Source organism: Suncus etruscus, chromosome 10, assembly GCF_024139225.1.
Source record: "Suncus etruscus isolate mSunEtr1 chromosome 10, mSunEtr1.pri.cur, whole genome shotgun sequence".
Taxonomy (NCBI): Eukaryota; Metazoa; Chordata; class Mammalia; order Eulipotyphla; family Soricidae; genus Suncus; species Suncus etruscus.
The window spans coordinates 104,547,877-104,565,173 of record NC_064857.1 but is presented as its reverse complement, the minus strand read 5'-3'; positions in this window follow the sequence as shown (position 1 = coordinate 104,565,173).

The window sequence follows — 17,297 nt, the reverse complement described above, 5'->3', positions numbered from 1 at the left end:
TATAAATATTAAGCATGTCTCTTGAGGGGGCTCATAGATTGTACATGAAGAAGGAAACATCTATAGTGGAGGGAAGCATTCAACTGAGAGGAGGAGAAGGTACTGAATGATCGTAAAGTTTGCATTATGTATGAAATGCTATCAGCAATAGTAGTGTAAACAACAGTGCTAAAAGTTATATATTAAAAATGCTCTTCTCAGGGACCAGAGTGAGAGCACAGTGGTGGGGCATTTGCCATGCACGTGTCCAACCCAGGACAGACCCGACTTTGATTCCCGACATCCCACATGGTCCCCCAAATGTGCCAGGAGCAATTTCTGAGCACAAAGCTAGGAGTAATCTCTTAGTGTCACCAGGTATGGCCCCAAAACCTAAATAAATAAATTTTATTTTAATATAAAATAAATAAAAAGCTCTTCTTGTATATGCAGAATGATGACTGGGAGAATTATGGAGGTTGGAAGCTATTGATAAAGGAGAGGTGGGATAATAGTTGAAAAGATTGGTGCTGACAATTTATATCTCTGAAACTCAATTATGAATAATTATAATTTCATGGTGACTATATTAAAAATAAATTAATTTAAAATAAAATTTAATGACTTTAGTTAAACACTGTGGTTTCAAGGTTTTTACAAGTACAGTTGCAGCTTTAAAGAGTGCACAATTCTCTCCACCAATGTCCTAGTTTCCCTCCTGCTATCACTGCTGACTGTTTCTAAGGTAGAATCTCTCTCTCTCTCTTTTTTGCTCTCCCTCCCAAAAATTTTAGAAATGTTTGATGTTTTCTTAATGTATTTAATTTTATGAGAAAGTTGTGAATAGAACTTTTTGATATCCCTGTATTCTTTCTGATTATTAGTATATAGAAATTCCATGGGTTTTTGTTCATTGATTTGTAGTCACTTAATTACACAAATCTATTGTTTCTAGAAACTTGTTGATAAAGTTTAGAATTTTCTAAATATAGTATCATGTTATCTTAAAACAGTGAGAGATTGACTTCTTTTCCTATCTGGATGTCCTTGTTTTATTTTTTCTTGCCTAATTGCAATGACAAGTATTTTCAGTACTAAATTGAATGAAAGTAGGAAGAGGAAGCAAACTCTTCTTGTGCCTTATCTTAGAGGAAATAGCTTTTAACTTTTTTCTCACTGAGTAGAATGACATGGGATTGTGGTAAATGTCTTTCTTTATATTGAGAAAATTTCCTTCCATTCCCATCTTTTTTTTGTTTGTTTGTTTGTTTTGTTTTGTTTTTGTTTTTGGGCCAAACCCGGTGGTGCTCAGGGGTGACTCCTGGCTGTCTGCTCAGAAATAGCTCCTGGCAGGCACGGGGGACCATATGGGACACCGGGATTTGAACCAACCACCTTAGGTCCTGGATCAGCTGCTTGCAAGGCAAACACCGCTGTGCTATCTCTCCGGGCCCTCCATTCCCATCTTTAAAAAAAAAAAGAAAGAAACCCTTACTAGTGCAACATTCCCATCACCAATGTCCCAAGTGTCCCTCCTTAACACTCCATACCGACCTGTACTCTAGACAGGCTTTCTACTTCCCTCATTCAGTCACATTTTGTTATGATGGTTCTCAGTGTAATTATGTCTCTGATTGCATCCATAACTCTCTGTGGTGAGCTTCATTAAGTGAGCTGAAACTTCCAGTCATCCTCTATTTTGTCTCTGAGAGTCATTACACAAATGTCTTTTTTTTTCTCGAAACTCATAGATGAGTGAGACCAGTCTGTGTTTATCTCTCTCCCTTGAACTTATTTCACTCAGCATAATAGATTTCATAAATATCCATGTATAGGAAAATTTCATGACTTCATCTCTTCTGACGGCTGCATAATATTCTATTGCATATAGATACCACAGTTTCTTTTCTTTTTTTAAATATATTTTATTTAAACACCTTGATTACATACATGATCGTATTTGGATTTCAGTCATGTAAAGAACACCACCCATCCCCAGTGCAACATTCCCATCACCAATGTCCCAAATCTCCGTCCTCCCCACACAACCCCCACCTGTACTCTAGACAGGCTTTCTATTTCCCTCATACATTCTCATTATTAGGATAGTTCAAAATGTAGTTATTTTTCTAACTAAATTCATCCCTGTTTGTGGTTAGCTCCATGAGGTGAGCTGTAACCTTCAGCCCTTCTCTCTTTTGTGTCTGAAAATTATTATTGCAAGAATGTCTTTCATTTTTCTTGAAACCCATAGATGAGTGAGACCATTCTGCATTTTCTCTCTCTCTCTCTCTCTCTCTGACTTATTTCACTCAGCATAATATATTCCATGTACATCTATGTATAGAAAATTTTCATGACTTCATCTCTCCTGACAGCTGCACAATATTCCATTGTGTATATGTACCACAGTTTCTTTAGCCATTCGTCTGTTGAAGGGCATCTTGGTTGTTTCCAGAGTCTTGCTATGGTAAATAGTGCTGCAATGAGGTAACACTGTTTTTTTAGCCATTCATCTATTGAGGGGCATCTAGGCTGTTCCCAGAGTCTGTCTATTATAAATAGTGCTGCAATAAATAGAGGTGTGAGGACAGGATTTTAGTACTGTATTTTTGTGTTCCTAGAATATATCCCTAGGAGTGGTATAGTTGGATCGTATGGGAACTCAACTTCCAGCTTTTGGAGGAATCTCCATATTGCTTTCCATAACGGTTAGACTAGATGGCATTCCCACCAGCAGTGAATAAGAGTTCCCCCCACCAGCACCTCTTGTTCTCATTCTTTGTGATGTGCACCAATCTTTGTGGTGTGAGATGGTATCTCATAGTTGTTTTGATTTGCATCTCCCTAATGATTAGTGATGTGGAGCATTTTTTATATGCCTTTTAGCCATTTTTATTTTTTTTTGTCAAAAAAAGACAAAGAAGAAATTCCATTCCCATCTTATTGAGAGTTTTTAATCAAGAACAGGTGTTAGACTTTGGCAAATACTTTCTCTGCATTTATTTTTATAATTATTATTGTTATATTTTTATTGTTATTTTATTTAATGATTGAGTTCTTATGATAAATCCTTTTTGTAGCTCTGAAATAAAATCTACTTTGTTATGTTGTATGACTTTCTTAATAAGTTATTGGATTCTATTGAGGATTTTTGATATCCCAGATATTAGCCTGTAATTATTTTTGTTGTCTATCTGCTTTTGGTATCAGGGTAATGTTAGCTTCATATAAACTATTTGAGACTGTTTTCATTTCTTCAGTTTCCAGAAAGAACCTGAAAATAATTGGAGATAGTTCATATTTAAAGAGATAAAGCCATCTAAGCAAGGGCTTTTGATTTGGGGAAGCATTTTGATTGCCATTTCAATTTCCTCTGTAGTGATAGATCTATTCAGATATTCCACACCATCTTGGTTCAACCTTAGGAGGTTATAGGAAGTCCAAGGATTTATCCATTTCTTCCAGGTTCTCAAAGTAAACTCTAATTACCCTTTAAATTTCTTTAGTATCAGTCAGTAGTGAAATCCCCATTCATTTATGATTCTGTTTATTCATGGTCTCTCTCTTGTGAGTCTTGCTAATGGTTTATCAATCTTGATTATTTTTTAAAGAATAAATTCTTGATTTCATTGATCTTTTGGATTGTTTAGTGGGTTCCAGTTCAATAATTTATGCTCTATGCTTTACTATTTTACTATTTCCTTTCTCCTTCCTGCTTTTTGGCTTATTTTATTAAGCTGTGCTATTATTTACATAGACCCTTTTTTCTTTCCTGATGTATGCTTGCAAAGTGAAATTTTTTCTCTTAATACCATATTTGTTGTGTCCTACAAATTCTTATGATTTATGTTTTTATTCTCATTTATTTTTAGGAATCTTTTTTGATATCCTCTTTGAATTTCTCCCAGACCCACTTGTTGTTCAGTAGTGAGTTAATTAATTTCCAAGAGTTAAAGTTATCTGTCCATTTTTGTTTGTAATTTACTTCCATTTTCAATTCATCAGTGTCTGAGAAGATATTTGATACAATTTGTGTCCTCTTGATTTTATGGAGGTATTTTTTTATAGCCAAGTATGTGGTCTATCTTGGAAAATGTCCCATTTGCATTGGATAAGAACGTGTATTCAGCTACTAAGCCACTCTTTCATTTCTTTATTCAAGTCCAGTATATCTTTGGTAAATTTTAGTCTGATTGATCTATCAAGAGGTTATAAAGTGGTGCTGAAGTTTTCCATTACTATTTTGGTGCTATTGATGTCTTTCTTCAAGTCAATTAACAGCTGTTTTAAGTATTTCCTGGCCCCTATTTAAGTGCATATATATTTAGAAATGTTTTTTCCTGATGTAAACATCCCTAATTATTAAAAAAATGCCCATATCTGTATCTTAAACCCTTTCTAAGCCTGAAGTTTTATTAGATGATACATTGTTTTACTCAAAATGAAAATCATCCCTGATTTCTTTGTATGTTTGTTTACAAATTGGTTTCACTTAAAAAAGATTGTCTTATATGTAAACCTGGGTGGGACATGCTCAGGATATCTTTGGCGATCTGCCCATACTCCTGGTCTCTTTATTCAATAAAAACAACAGTTCTGGCAGGCAGATTGCTCTCCATAAGAGATAAAAGATTGCCAGACTATTTGCGTTTCACCCTCAGCTTAGTTTGGATTATTTCATGCATGAAGCTGATTCAGACTTAATCATCTGAGACTGAAAATGTGGCACATAGAGTAATTTTACAAAGTCTGTGTGGTATGATATTAGTATGCCAAACCCAGCCTTTTTACGGGATTTTTTTTTGAAGGATTGTCTTCCAACTTTTCAGTTTGAATGTGTGTTTCTTCTGACTATTCAAATCGTTTTCTGGCAGACAGCAAAATGTTGAATTCAATTTTCTGTTTCATTTTGCCACTCTATGTCTTTTAATTGGTTTATTTACATTGACATTAAGAGAAATTATTGGTAGTTTGTTCCATTTTTTGTAGTAGTTTGGTTATTTTGGGGTGGTCTGTATTGCCTTAAAGTAGACCATTCAGTTATTTTTGTTTGTTGGTTTGTTTTTGTCTTGTTTTTGAGCCACACCCAGCTGTGCTCAGGAGTTACTCTTATATCTTCACTCAGGGGTCATTTGGATGGTGAATTGGAGACCATATGAAATGCATGGGATCAAAACTAGTAGGCTGCATACAAGGCAAACTTCTTACCTGCTGTTTTATCGCTCCACCCTTCAATTCCTTCAATGTTGGGTTTGAGTCTGTAAGGTTCCTGAGCTGTAGTTTACCCAGGAAGTTGTATATTCTTTCCTCAAACCTAAATGAAATAATGGTTGGGTAAAATATACATGGCAATTCATATTTTTTAATTTAATCAGTCCTATAGTTGGCAGGGGGATGGTGAAGCCTTTCTTGGCTAGGCCAGGATCCTGCAGCCACTATGGCCTGGCATGTCTGAAGGTTTGCAGAGTGACAGTGGAGGAACTCACAAAGCAGTCTGATGACGTTCCAGGAGTCAGCCAGCTTTATTTCACAGTCTTAACCTAACAGATATATTTCCTCACATGGCTTCTATGCTAGCCTTTTCCAAACAGCCACTTCTCTGCTCTTTCTCTGGCTCTCTCTGCCTCTGTCTTCCTCTCAGCTGCTTCTCCAGGTTTCCTTGCTGGCTGACATCCTTTTCTGATGCTACTGCTGCTGCTTCTTTGCTGATGTTGAATTGCTGGTTCTCTCTACTGATTCTCCTTGTTGATTCTCTCTGCTGATTCTAATTCTAACTTCTCTCTCTAACTCTCCTTCTTATCCCCTTGCTCCCCTCTCTTCTCCTAAGCAGACTCCTCTTCCCATCCATTCCAGGTGTGGGTGGTTCTGATTATTCAGATGGGATAAATAATAAGTTGGGAGAGGGGATACCCACACTAAATTCATTTCATTACATTTTTTTCACTATATTCCACAACTGCCTTTGGTCCGTGAGGGATGCTTGTTATAAAACTGCTGTAAATTTTAAATAAGCTTCTATGTATGTAATTTTTCTTTTTGTTGCTGATAGTCATCTATCGCTATCTATGGTTTTCATCATTGTAACTGTAAAATAACCACATTGTGACATCACCCATGCATTGTATTTCCCATCCCAGGTGAAAGGATCTTTCATCAAACCTAAATGGTAGCTTCAAATAATTAATAAACCAAGCCAGTTAGAAGAGAATCGTGGAGTCAGTGGCTTTTTACCTCTGGGAATCACTCTGTGCACCACGCCTAATGCAATACTGTATTCTCCCAGTACAAATTCAACCAGTTAGGGCAGGGTCGAGTTAGATCCAGATATACTTTTACATAGCAAGGGGATGGGTGAAAAGAAAAGAGAAAGTTGGGGGGCTGCCTTTGTTTGGGGTAAATATAGTGGATTGCCTAAAAATTCACTTTCTTTTCAAACAAAAATATTTTTTGAGAATGGCTTATAAATATTTTGTTCTGTTGCAACCAGATGTAAAATAAATACCCAGAGTGGCTGTTAATTTGCATAATCATAGTAAATGTTGGGTAAATAATAATAGAAATTCCTTGGAATTATGGCTAGTGAGGGGAGACTTGATTGTCAAAAGCATCATAGGTTAGATTGTGCATACATCATTCTCAAAACAACAAGCTTTATCCAAATTCTTTTCTTATACATATCACAAAATTTTTTCATAGACTTCTCTGAACATAAATACTAGAACCTTTCTGCAGATATAATTGGAAAATTTGTAAATTGTCTTACAGCAAGCACTGTAATATGAATATATAGCATCCAAGTTTCTTTTTTATAAATTTCTCTAAACAAAGTCATAATAATATTCCTGCAGATAAACCCTATTTTATTGCAGCACTATTTACAATAGAGGAAACAACCCAAGTTCCCAACCACAGATGAGTGGCTAGAGAAACTGTGGTATATCTACACAATAGAATATGCAGCTATTAGGAAAAGTGAAATCATAAAATTTGCCTACACATGGATGGGCATTGAGTCTATTGTGCTGAGTGAAATGAGCCAGTGGGAGAGTGATAGATATAGAAATATAGAAGAGTCTCACTCATTTGCAGGATATAAGAAAAATAAAAGATAGTAAGGCAATACTATCCAGAAGAATAGAGCTGATTTCTGGGATGACAGGCTCATGACATAAAGTTTGCCACAAAGAGAGGTGAGTGCAGCTAGAGCACTGACCACAATGACAATTACCATAACAATGATAGTAAGGGAGAGAATGCATAACTAAAAGTCATGGAGGGGGTTAAGGTAGGAGAGGGATTGGAGGACATTGGTGGTGGAAAGATCACACTGGTGAAGGATGGTGTACCTTCTATGACTGTAATCCCAATATAAAATTTTTGGTAAACACAATGACTAAATTAAAAAAATTTAAAAATGAATTATGACATAAATAAATAAGAAAGAGGAAAGTTGGGAGACCCCCTTTGTTTTGGGTAAAGTCAGGATGTGGCCTAATGGTGACCTAGTATGTGCCTTGAGTGCTTTTATTTGGGTCTCTTTTATCTGATAAATTTAAGCATCCAGGATGTGGGTGAAAGCATTATTCAACTCTGGGCACTTCTCAGAAATGTTTTTGACTGTTGCTTCTTCATATGAGTTTTCTTCTTTGTCTCTGGAGCCCCCAATGATCCTTATGTTGTTCATGATGAATTTTTCCCGAAGTGCTATTGTTATGTGTTCACTTATTTTGAGGACTTTTTCTATGTTCAGTTCATTCATCTTAAGAAACTTTCCCAACTTTCTCTTTGTATGGAGGTGTTCTGCAGCTCCTCTTTCAGCTCACTGCTTCTGTCCTAAGCAGCTGTTACCCTGCTGGTGAGGCCTTCCAGTGAGTTTTTCGTTTTGCCTACCAAGTTTTTTCAGTTCTATTATTTCTGTTTAAAGTTTTCTCATTTCTACTCACATATCCTCTTGAGTTTCATTGGTTGGTTGTTTCATGGTTTCTTTGAGTTCTTTGAACATCCTTAACATTTCCCTTCTCAAGTCCTTACCAGAAAGTCTATATATAGATTGTTGGTGCCAGTAAAGTCCTTAAAACTACCATCTGATATTAAGTTAACATGTACCTAAAATATTATTGTCAACAATATGTAAGCCGCTATGATCAAAATAAAAATTATATTATTAATAAAAAATAAGTTTTAAATAGCTATCCTTACCAATAATTAGGAATAGGGGTTTTCAGGTTCACAGTATGTGTTACACAATTATAAGAATTATATTTTCAGACCTTAAAAAATATGTGCTTTTGTCTAAAGACTTTGTCCTGACACATGCCTCCCCTTCAAACAAAGAAAATCCTGGTTTTTGCATATAGTCTCAGTACAATGATAATATTAACTAAATTGTTAGAAAAAAATCAAATTGGCTATAATATTAAATAGTATCCCATGATAACAATTACTTTTAAATTATAAGTTCTCTCAATAAAATAGATCCCTGCTGTTAAGGCACTAACTCAGGATTTTTGACTGTTTATTTTACTGGTGTCCTTACAAAGCAGAATTTATGACTAAGCAATTCTAATTTAATTTATTGCACTATCATTATTTTAGGCAATAGTTAAACTTCATATGTAAATTAAATAACACATAAATTAAATAGTACAGAAATTTGCTAACTAATTGAAATGAGTGCCTAGCAGAGAGACTTCACTTAAATATTGAATTATAAACTATATAATGTTTTGTGAATAAGCTTCTTCATTGTGTAGATATAATCAATTTTGAATAAAGTCATGTAAAAAAACTACCATCTTCATTCACTAAGTTGCTTCCTGTATGGTGGTTTCTTTCTTTTCACTATTGTGGTGTGAGTCCTTGACCAGAAGGAATTGCAGAGCCCTCTTCTCTGGGCACAATAACCTGAGTTCAGAATCACGCTTTTGATTCAAAAGCTGCCCATCACCATAGTTGCTTCCAGTCATCAATCCTGTCTGTCTCACAGCCCTGGTTTTTTGGGGATGGGCATAAAACTTTGTTCAGATGTAGGCCAAGCCTGAGGCCCCCACCTGGGAAGGGGGGCCAGAGCTGGGTGGGAGGACTGCCATAAAAAGAGAAACTTCAGGATCTCACTGCCATCACTGGCCATCTCACAGTTGTGCAGCCGACATCTATGTAGCCCAATCTGGGACTCCCTGCCTCACGTTGGCTTACTTTTTTTGCACTCTCCAGGTGCTATTGTCTGCATTCCATGAGCTCAGCTGCACCAAAGAGGCTATTCCTAGCTCATCAGCTCCCTGCCACTGAACCAAATTGGGCACTGGTCTCTGTCAGGCTCCTGCCTCCTACATCACTGCAGTGAAGCGAAGGCATCAAACTGCCACTGCCACCATGTTTCCATAGCCATACATTTCATAAACTGTCATACTGGTGTGGTTAGATGTTCCAACCCTGTCAGCCAGCAAGGATCAACTGCTTCTTCCCAGTATGTTCAGTTACTGAGGATGTTTGCCCAGATCATGACCTGGAATAAATAGGTCCCAGACTGGTGACCAGATACAGCTTATTCTCTTACAAAAGTGCTTGCATGGAGTCAAAAGAGGAACTGAGATATCTGAAGGGTACAGAACATAGGCTGGGAGGGTAGGTGATGCACTGGGAAAAGCTCAGCATGAACGATGGATCTTAGGAGTGTCCTGGAACAAGGCAATATTGATAGGTAGTATATCCAGGGCTTTCTGCAATGGAGGCATAGCCCAAGATCAAGCCCAAATAAGAATAGTAATTACAGGGGGGGGGAATGTCATCTCCTCTGTATACTGTCTCTACTCATCTGTGATGTAATGGTGTCTTCAAAGCTTTCAGTCTCAAGAAAAGTCCCTGAAACAACGGATCTACAGGGCCCCCTGGAACAAATAATACTCTAGTGGTTTCATCTGCCAGGTAGTTCAAGAACAGCATCACAGAAGGCATCCAACATCTTCTCCCTCTTTTCTGTGTAAAATGCAAGAAATTCTAATAGGCTTGATAGGCTGTATTCTTCCTCCACAAGTGGCATGATGCCAGAATTAGTAAAACAAACATGATGAGTAAGACATTAGGTGCTGCCAACAGCATGGGTGAGGCTTTTACATCAAGACCTTGAGCCCTGAAATGTTTCTGCAATCCTCTGAGTTAAATTCTCATAAGTTTATCTCTAAACACTTGAAAAATCTCATTATAAAGGGCATGAGTGTCTAAAGATATTTTTCCTTCAAGTCCTGTAAGTTGTATCTGATTTTGTCCCATGTTTGAGCACAGCCATTATATCTCTGCAGGTTACACAAAAGGAAGAACTATTTTAGTTACAAAACAGTACCATTTTTGTTCTAAGATATTGACCAGGCACCCAGAAAAGAGCTTATTGCAAAGTGGCCAATAATTGTTTGACATTATCATTGACATCATTATGGCCTGGACTGTCCAAAGGTGGTGTGAGTCATTCCACCATGACTTGATGGAGTTATTCATCTGAACTAAGGTTCAAAGAGCCATGACCATGACAGCAGCATAGCAATGACAGGATTAGTTTCAAAATTATACTATCAGGAGTCAGATGGATCTGGATTGTAGGGAGCATTATAGGAGGCATGTCACGACCTCTGTCATGAGTCCTTTCACAGGGGAATGCTGACACTCTCAGAAAGGATGTGTGATGTAGCCGTATGTGTGATGTAGCTTGTATGCTGTGGGGAAAACCTTGAATTGAGAGGAAAGAATTAAGACAAGTAAACAAGGCACAATTATGCCAAAAATGGTCAAAAGGTCAGGGTCAAGCAAGCACATAGCAATATTCATGTAGAGAGAAAATTTAAAATTCAAGTGAGGAAACACTATTTTGGGTGGTTAGAGATAGAGTGCATCAAGGGCTTAGTATGGATTTATGCCTGGAGACAGGAAGATGACAGGGAACAGTACTGATAAAAATGAGATCAAGAGAATGATCTAGAAAAAAGTTAAAAGGTCCTCATCTGGAAACTGAGGCATCTGTGAATTACAAGGGAGGAGTAATAAGGAGGAATAGTTAGTCCAAACATGGGGTCCTGGAATTGTCCAATCAGCAGCCTGTACATAAGAGAGGGCCTATCTTTCTGGTAAAGCTTATACAGATTAGCAAAACCACAATTAAATAACCTTGAACTTAACCTAAGTTCTAGAGTTAAACTCGTCTTGTGGTTTAAAAGGGTGTGGCTGATTTTACATTGGATTCCAGCTGAAATTATTATCAATTTATAGATATTAACATCTATCTAAGGGCCATAAATCATGACTTATAACAAAATCTTCATTTCATAGTCAGACCAAATAAACAATTACTGTCTGAAGAGCTCATCATTGTTAATTAATTTGCTTGTTTATTTGTTTTGGGACCACACTTTCGACACTCAGGGGTTACTGCTGGTTCTGCATTCAGAAATCACTCCTGGCAGGCTCATGGGACCATATGGGATGCCTAGAATACAAGGGATACAATAGATGCAAGGCAAAATCCTCCCAGCTGTGCTACCACTCTTGCCCCCAATTCATTGATTTTTTTCCTTTTAGTTTTTTGGGCTATACACAATAGTGCACAGGACATTCCTGGGATGATGAATCCAGATCTACTGCATGCAAGGCAAGTGTCTTCCTGCTTTACAATCTCCTGCCCCTAACTCACCAGTCTTTACAATGTTTTTTGTCCTTTTGGCAAGGCAAAATTAAAATCTGGTTTTACTTAAATACATTGCATATAATAAACTTTGTTCTAGGATTCTTATACAATTCCAGCTTGGCCATATAAAGTTTCTTTTCCTAAAACACAACCTTCAAGCCTTCAACACATTCTTTACATTCATTCATTCCATTCTATTAGACAACCAGTGTCACTTTAGGACAGAATTTTTTCTTTTCCCAGAGGTAATTGCATATGGTTGGCCGGTGCTGGATTGTAGGACTAGACATTATCTTTACTTAAAATACATATTATCATGGAATAAAACATAGAAATCACTCAGTACATAAATTCATGGAAGGAGATTGTAGCACTAGAATCAAATATGAAGGAATTTGACTTAGGGGCGAAAATAGTCCTGCAAGTAAGGTGCTTTTCTTGCACACAGCCCACCTGTGTTTGATTTCCAGGACCACATATGATCCTTAGAATTCTGCCAGGGTGCAATTGTTTGAACCCAGGTTAGTCACATGCAAGGCAAGTGCCCTACTTGCTGTACTGTTGCTCTGCCCATAAATGGAATAAACTTAACTAAGAAAATATCCTAAGCTTCAGGTACTCCTCTAAAGCAGGTATATTCTGTATTCCTCTAGCAGAAATATTCTCAACCATGTCCCAGGCTATATGAATCATCACAGTCTTTCTTTGCTCTATCTCAACTCCATTATTTTAACTATAATTGGTGGCTTTTACCTGATAGTGGTTCTTTAATATTTAATTTAAAGATTATAAGCATTAAATTTCAGGATTTCTTAATTTTGATCATATAAGTTTGAATAAAAGGCTTGTCAGGCCACTTGTCTCCTCTTCATCTGAGTCTACATAATTCTTATTTATTTGCTGGGTTTTTTTCCTTCTCAGTGCTCAGGATCTCACAGTAATAAAACTGAGGGCCCACTAAGATTTGTTCTTATATTTAAGATGATGAGTTCTTTTTCTCAGATAATTTTATATCAACATTAAAAACTATATTTTTTACAAAAATATTTCACCATCTTTTCCAAAAATGGTTCATTAATTCACCTTCAATAAATCTTTGCAGCCAGGTTTTCGATTTCCAACATTTTTTTAACAAAGTAAAAGATGTACCTAGCTATTTAAGATGTCTCTTCCAGACACAGATCAAGAGTCCTACCTCTCTTTCCATGTAAGCCTGAAATTTTCATTGCAACCTTATATTTCAAGATCAAAAATGGGGCTGAAACATTGGCACAAGTGGTAGGGTGCTGCCTTGCCTGGCATTCTATATGGTCCCCCAAGCCAGGAGCAATTTATGAGTGCATAGCCAGGAGTAACCCCTGAGCGTCACTGGATGTGGCCCAAAAACAAAACAAAAAAAGAAAAAGAAAAAACGAAACAAAACAAAGAGTTCAAAAACTTACAAACAGCAAGCAGTAATTTAACAGCTCAATGAGTACATAAAATAATGATAGTTTGTTATATCCATATATGAAAATTTAAAAATCTAATGAGGCTGCCTTTTTCTCAGATATTCTTGATATTTTTTCTAATCCAAAAATATTATCTTCTCTTTTCAAAAAAAAGATCAGGGGCCGGGTAGGTGGCGCTGGAGGTAAGGTGTCTGCCTTGCAAGCGCTAGCCAAGGAAGGACCGCGGTTCGATCCCCCGGCGTCCCATATGGTCCCCCCAAGCCAGGGGCGATTTCTGAGCACATAGCCAGGAGTAACCCCTGAGCGTCAAACGGGTGTGGCCCAAAAACCAAAAAAAAAAAAAAAAAAGATCAGAACAAGAGAGTTCAGTGAAAGGCTTTTGAATAATCAAAAATAGAGTTCACAAAGCAAAGTCTGGCAAGTTACTTGAGCAAGTAACAAAGATATTCAAGACATTTCACATGTCCATTCTGACTGAAGGCTATAGGTTAAAGAAAGCATATTGTATCTCTATTTTATGTTTTCTCTGAATAATTTGGCTTTTTAAGCAATGATACATATTAACTGTGATATATACTCTCATTGATCTGTGATCTGTCACTAAGAAAGTGCAAAGAGACTGTAAGACGCTTTGTCAGTTTTGTTGAGATATGATCTACATGTAAGATTGTTTTAATCCGAGGTGTAAATATGCCAGTTTAGTATATGTACGTATAGAGAAATGATTGTCGCAGTTTGCCTAGCAAATGTCTTCACCTGTTAAAAATTTTTTCCTTAGGATGAGACCATTCATAATCTATTCTTAGCCATTTTTAGAATATAAAAAATTAACCATATTCAAATTGATGTGCATAACACCTTCAAAATGCATCTTACAACCATAGATTTGGACCTTTTTTTTACCATCTTAATTCCTGTTTGCATCCCCACTTCCTATTTCCTGTCAAACTAATCTGACTAATAGATATTTCATCATCTACATATAAGTTAGATTTATAGTACTTTTCTTTTTTTTTTTTCCCTTTATTTAAACAACTTGATTACATAAATGATTGTGATTAGGTTTCAGTCATGTAAAGAACACCCCATTCACCAGTGCAACATTTCCACCACCAATGTCCCAAATCTCCCTCCATCCCACCCCACCTCCACCTGTACTCCAGACAGGCTTTCCAGTTCCCTCATTCATTCACACGATTATGGTAGTTCTCTGTGTAGTTATTTCTATAGCTGCACTCACTACTCTTTGTGGTGAGCTTCATGAAGTGAGCTGGTGTTCCAGCCTTCCTCTCATTGTCTCTAAGGATTGTTGCAAAAATGACTTTTATTTTTCTTAAAACCCATAGATGAGTGAAACTATTCTACATCTCTCTCCCTCTCCGTCTGACTTTTTTTCACTCAGCATAATAGATTCCATGTATATCCATGGATAGGAAAATTTCATGACTTCATCTCTCCTGACAGATGCATAATATTCCATTGTGTATATGTACCACTGTTTCTTTAGCCAATCCTCTGTTAAAGGGCATCTTGGTTGTTTTCAGAGCCTGGCTATTGTGAATAGTGCTATAATAAATATAGGTATGAGGAAGGGGTTTTTGTATTGTATCCTTGTGTTCTTAGGGTATATCCCTAGGAGTGGAATACCTGGGTCCAATGGGAGCTCAATTTCCAGTTTTTGGAGGAATCTCCATATCGCTTTCAATAGAGGTTGGACTAGACGGCATTCCCACCAGCAGTGGATAAGAGTTCCTTTCTCTCCACATCCCGGCCAGCACTGATTGTTCTCATTCTTTGTGATGTGCGCCAATCTCTGTGGTGTGAGATGGTATCTCATCATTGTTTTGATTTGCATCTCCCTGATGATTAGTGAGGAAGAGCATTTTTTCATGTGTCTTTTGGCCATTTGTATTTCTTTTTTATCAAAGTGTCTGTTCATTTCTTCTACCCATTTTTTGATGGTCTTAGATGTTTTTTTTTCTTGTAAATTTCTGTCAGTGCCCTGCATATTTTGGATATTAGCCCTTTATCTGAAGGGTGTTGGGTGAATAGTTTCTCCCACTCAGTGGGTGACTCTTGTGTCCTGGGCACTATTATGTTTGAGATGCAGAAGCTTCTCAGTTTAATGTATTCCCATCTGTTAATCTATGCTTCCATTTGTTTGAAAAGTGCAGTTTCCTCCTTGAAGATGCCTTTAGTCTCAATGTCATGGAGTGTTTTACCGACATGTTGTTCTATATACCTTATGGTATCAGGTCCGATATTAAGGTCTTTAATCCATTTGGATTTTACCTTCAGACATGATGTTAACTGGGGGTGTATGTTCGCTTTTTTGCAAGTGGCTAACCAGTTCTGCCAGCACCACTTGTTGAAGAGGCTTTCTTCGCTCCATTTAGTATTTCTTGCTTCATTGTCAAAAATTAGGTAATTGTATGTCTGGGGAACATTGTCTGAGAACTCAAGCCTATTTCACTGATCTGGGGGTCTGTCTTTATTCCAATACCATGCTGTTTTGATAACTATTGCTTTGTAGTACAGTTTAAAGTTGGGGAAAGTAATGCCTTCCATACTCCTTTTCCCTAGGAGTGCTTTAGCTATTCGAGGGTGTTTATTGTTCCAGATGAACTTCATAAGTGTTTGATCCACTTCTTTGAAGAATGTCATGGGTATTTTAAGGGGATCACATTAAATCTGTATAATGCTTTGGGGAGTATTTCCATTTTTATTATGTTAATCCTGCCAATCCATGAGCATGGTATGTGTTTCCATTTCCATGTGTCCTCTCTTATTTCTTGGAGCAGGGCTTTATAGTTTTCTTTGTATAGGTCCTTCACATCTCTGGTCAAGTTAACTCCAAGATATTTGAGTTTGTATTGCACTATGTGAATGGGATTGCCTTCGTCACTTCCTTATCTTACCTATCATTATTGGTGTATAAAAAGGCCATTGATTTCTGTGTGTTAATTTTGTAGCCTGCCACCTTGCTATATGAGTCTATTGTTTTTAGAAGCTTTTTGGTAGAGTCTTTAGGGTTTTCTAAGCAGAGTATCATGTCGTCTGCAAATAGCGAGAACTTGACTTCTTCCTTTCCTATCTGGATTCCCTTGATATCTTTTTCTTGCGTGATCGCTATAGCAAGAACTTCCAGTACTATGTTGAAGAGGAGTGGTGAGAGCGGACAGCCTTGTCTTGTACCTGAATTTAGAGGTAAGGCTTTTAGTTTTTCTCCACTGAGGATAATATTTGCCATTGGCTTTGGTAGATGGCTTCAACTAGATTGAGAAAGGTTCCTTCCATTCCCATCTTGCTGAGAGTTTTGATCAAGAATGGGTGTTGGACCTTATCAAATGCTTTCTTTGCGTCTATTGATATGATCATGTGATTTTTATTTTTCTTGTTGTTGATGTTGTGTATGATGTTGATAGATTTACAGATGTTAAACCATCCTTGCATTCCTGTGATGAAACCTACTTGGTCGTAGTGTATGATCTTCTTGATAATGCATTGGATCCTATTTGCCAGGATTTTGTTGAAGATCTTTGCATCAGCATTCATCAGGGATATTGGTCTGTAATTTTCTTTTTGGCAGCGTCTCTGTCTGGTTTAGGTATCAAGGTGATGTTGGCTTCATAAAAGCTGTTTGGGAGTGATCCCGTTTTTTCAATTTCATGGAAGAGCTTGGCTAGGATTGGTAGTAGCTCCTCTTGAAATATTTGAAAAAATTCCTTAGGAAATCCATCTGGGCCTGGGCTTTTCTTTTTGGGCAGACGTTTGATTACAGTTTCAATTTCCTCAGTAGTGATGGAGGTGTTTAGATATGCTACATCTTCCTTACTTAAATGTGGAAGGTTATAATTGTCCAAGAATTTTTCCATTTCTTCTAGGTTGTCATGTTTAGTAGCATAAAGTTTCTCAAAGTAGTCTCTGATTACCCTTTGGATCTCTGCAGTATCTGTCGTGATCTCCCCCTGTTGGCTACCGTGACTAACTCAGTGGTTACTTTTGCAAAACTCCCTGCCATTTTTTCAGTGCTAAGTGCTGTTTGCTATAAGCCCATATACCAACAGGAAAAAGGCAACCTTCAAGTAATAAGTAACTTCTCAGCCTAGGGGAGGAAGACACTGCCTGATACCATGGAGCCAAGTCTCCCCTTAACTACATTCCTGAGTTAAAAGCTAAATGCAACAAAGCTT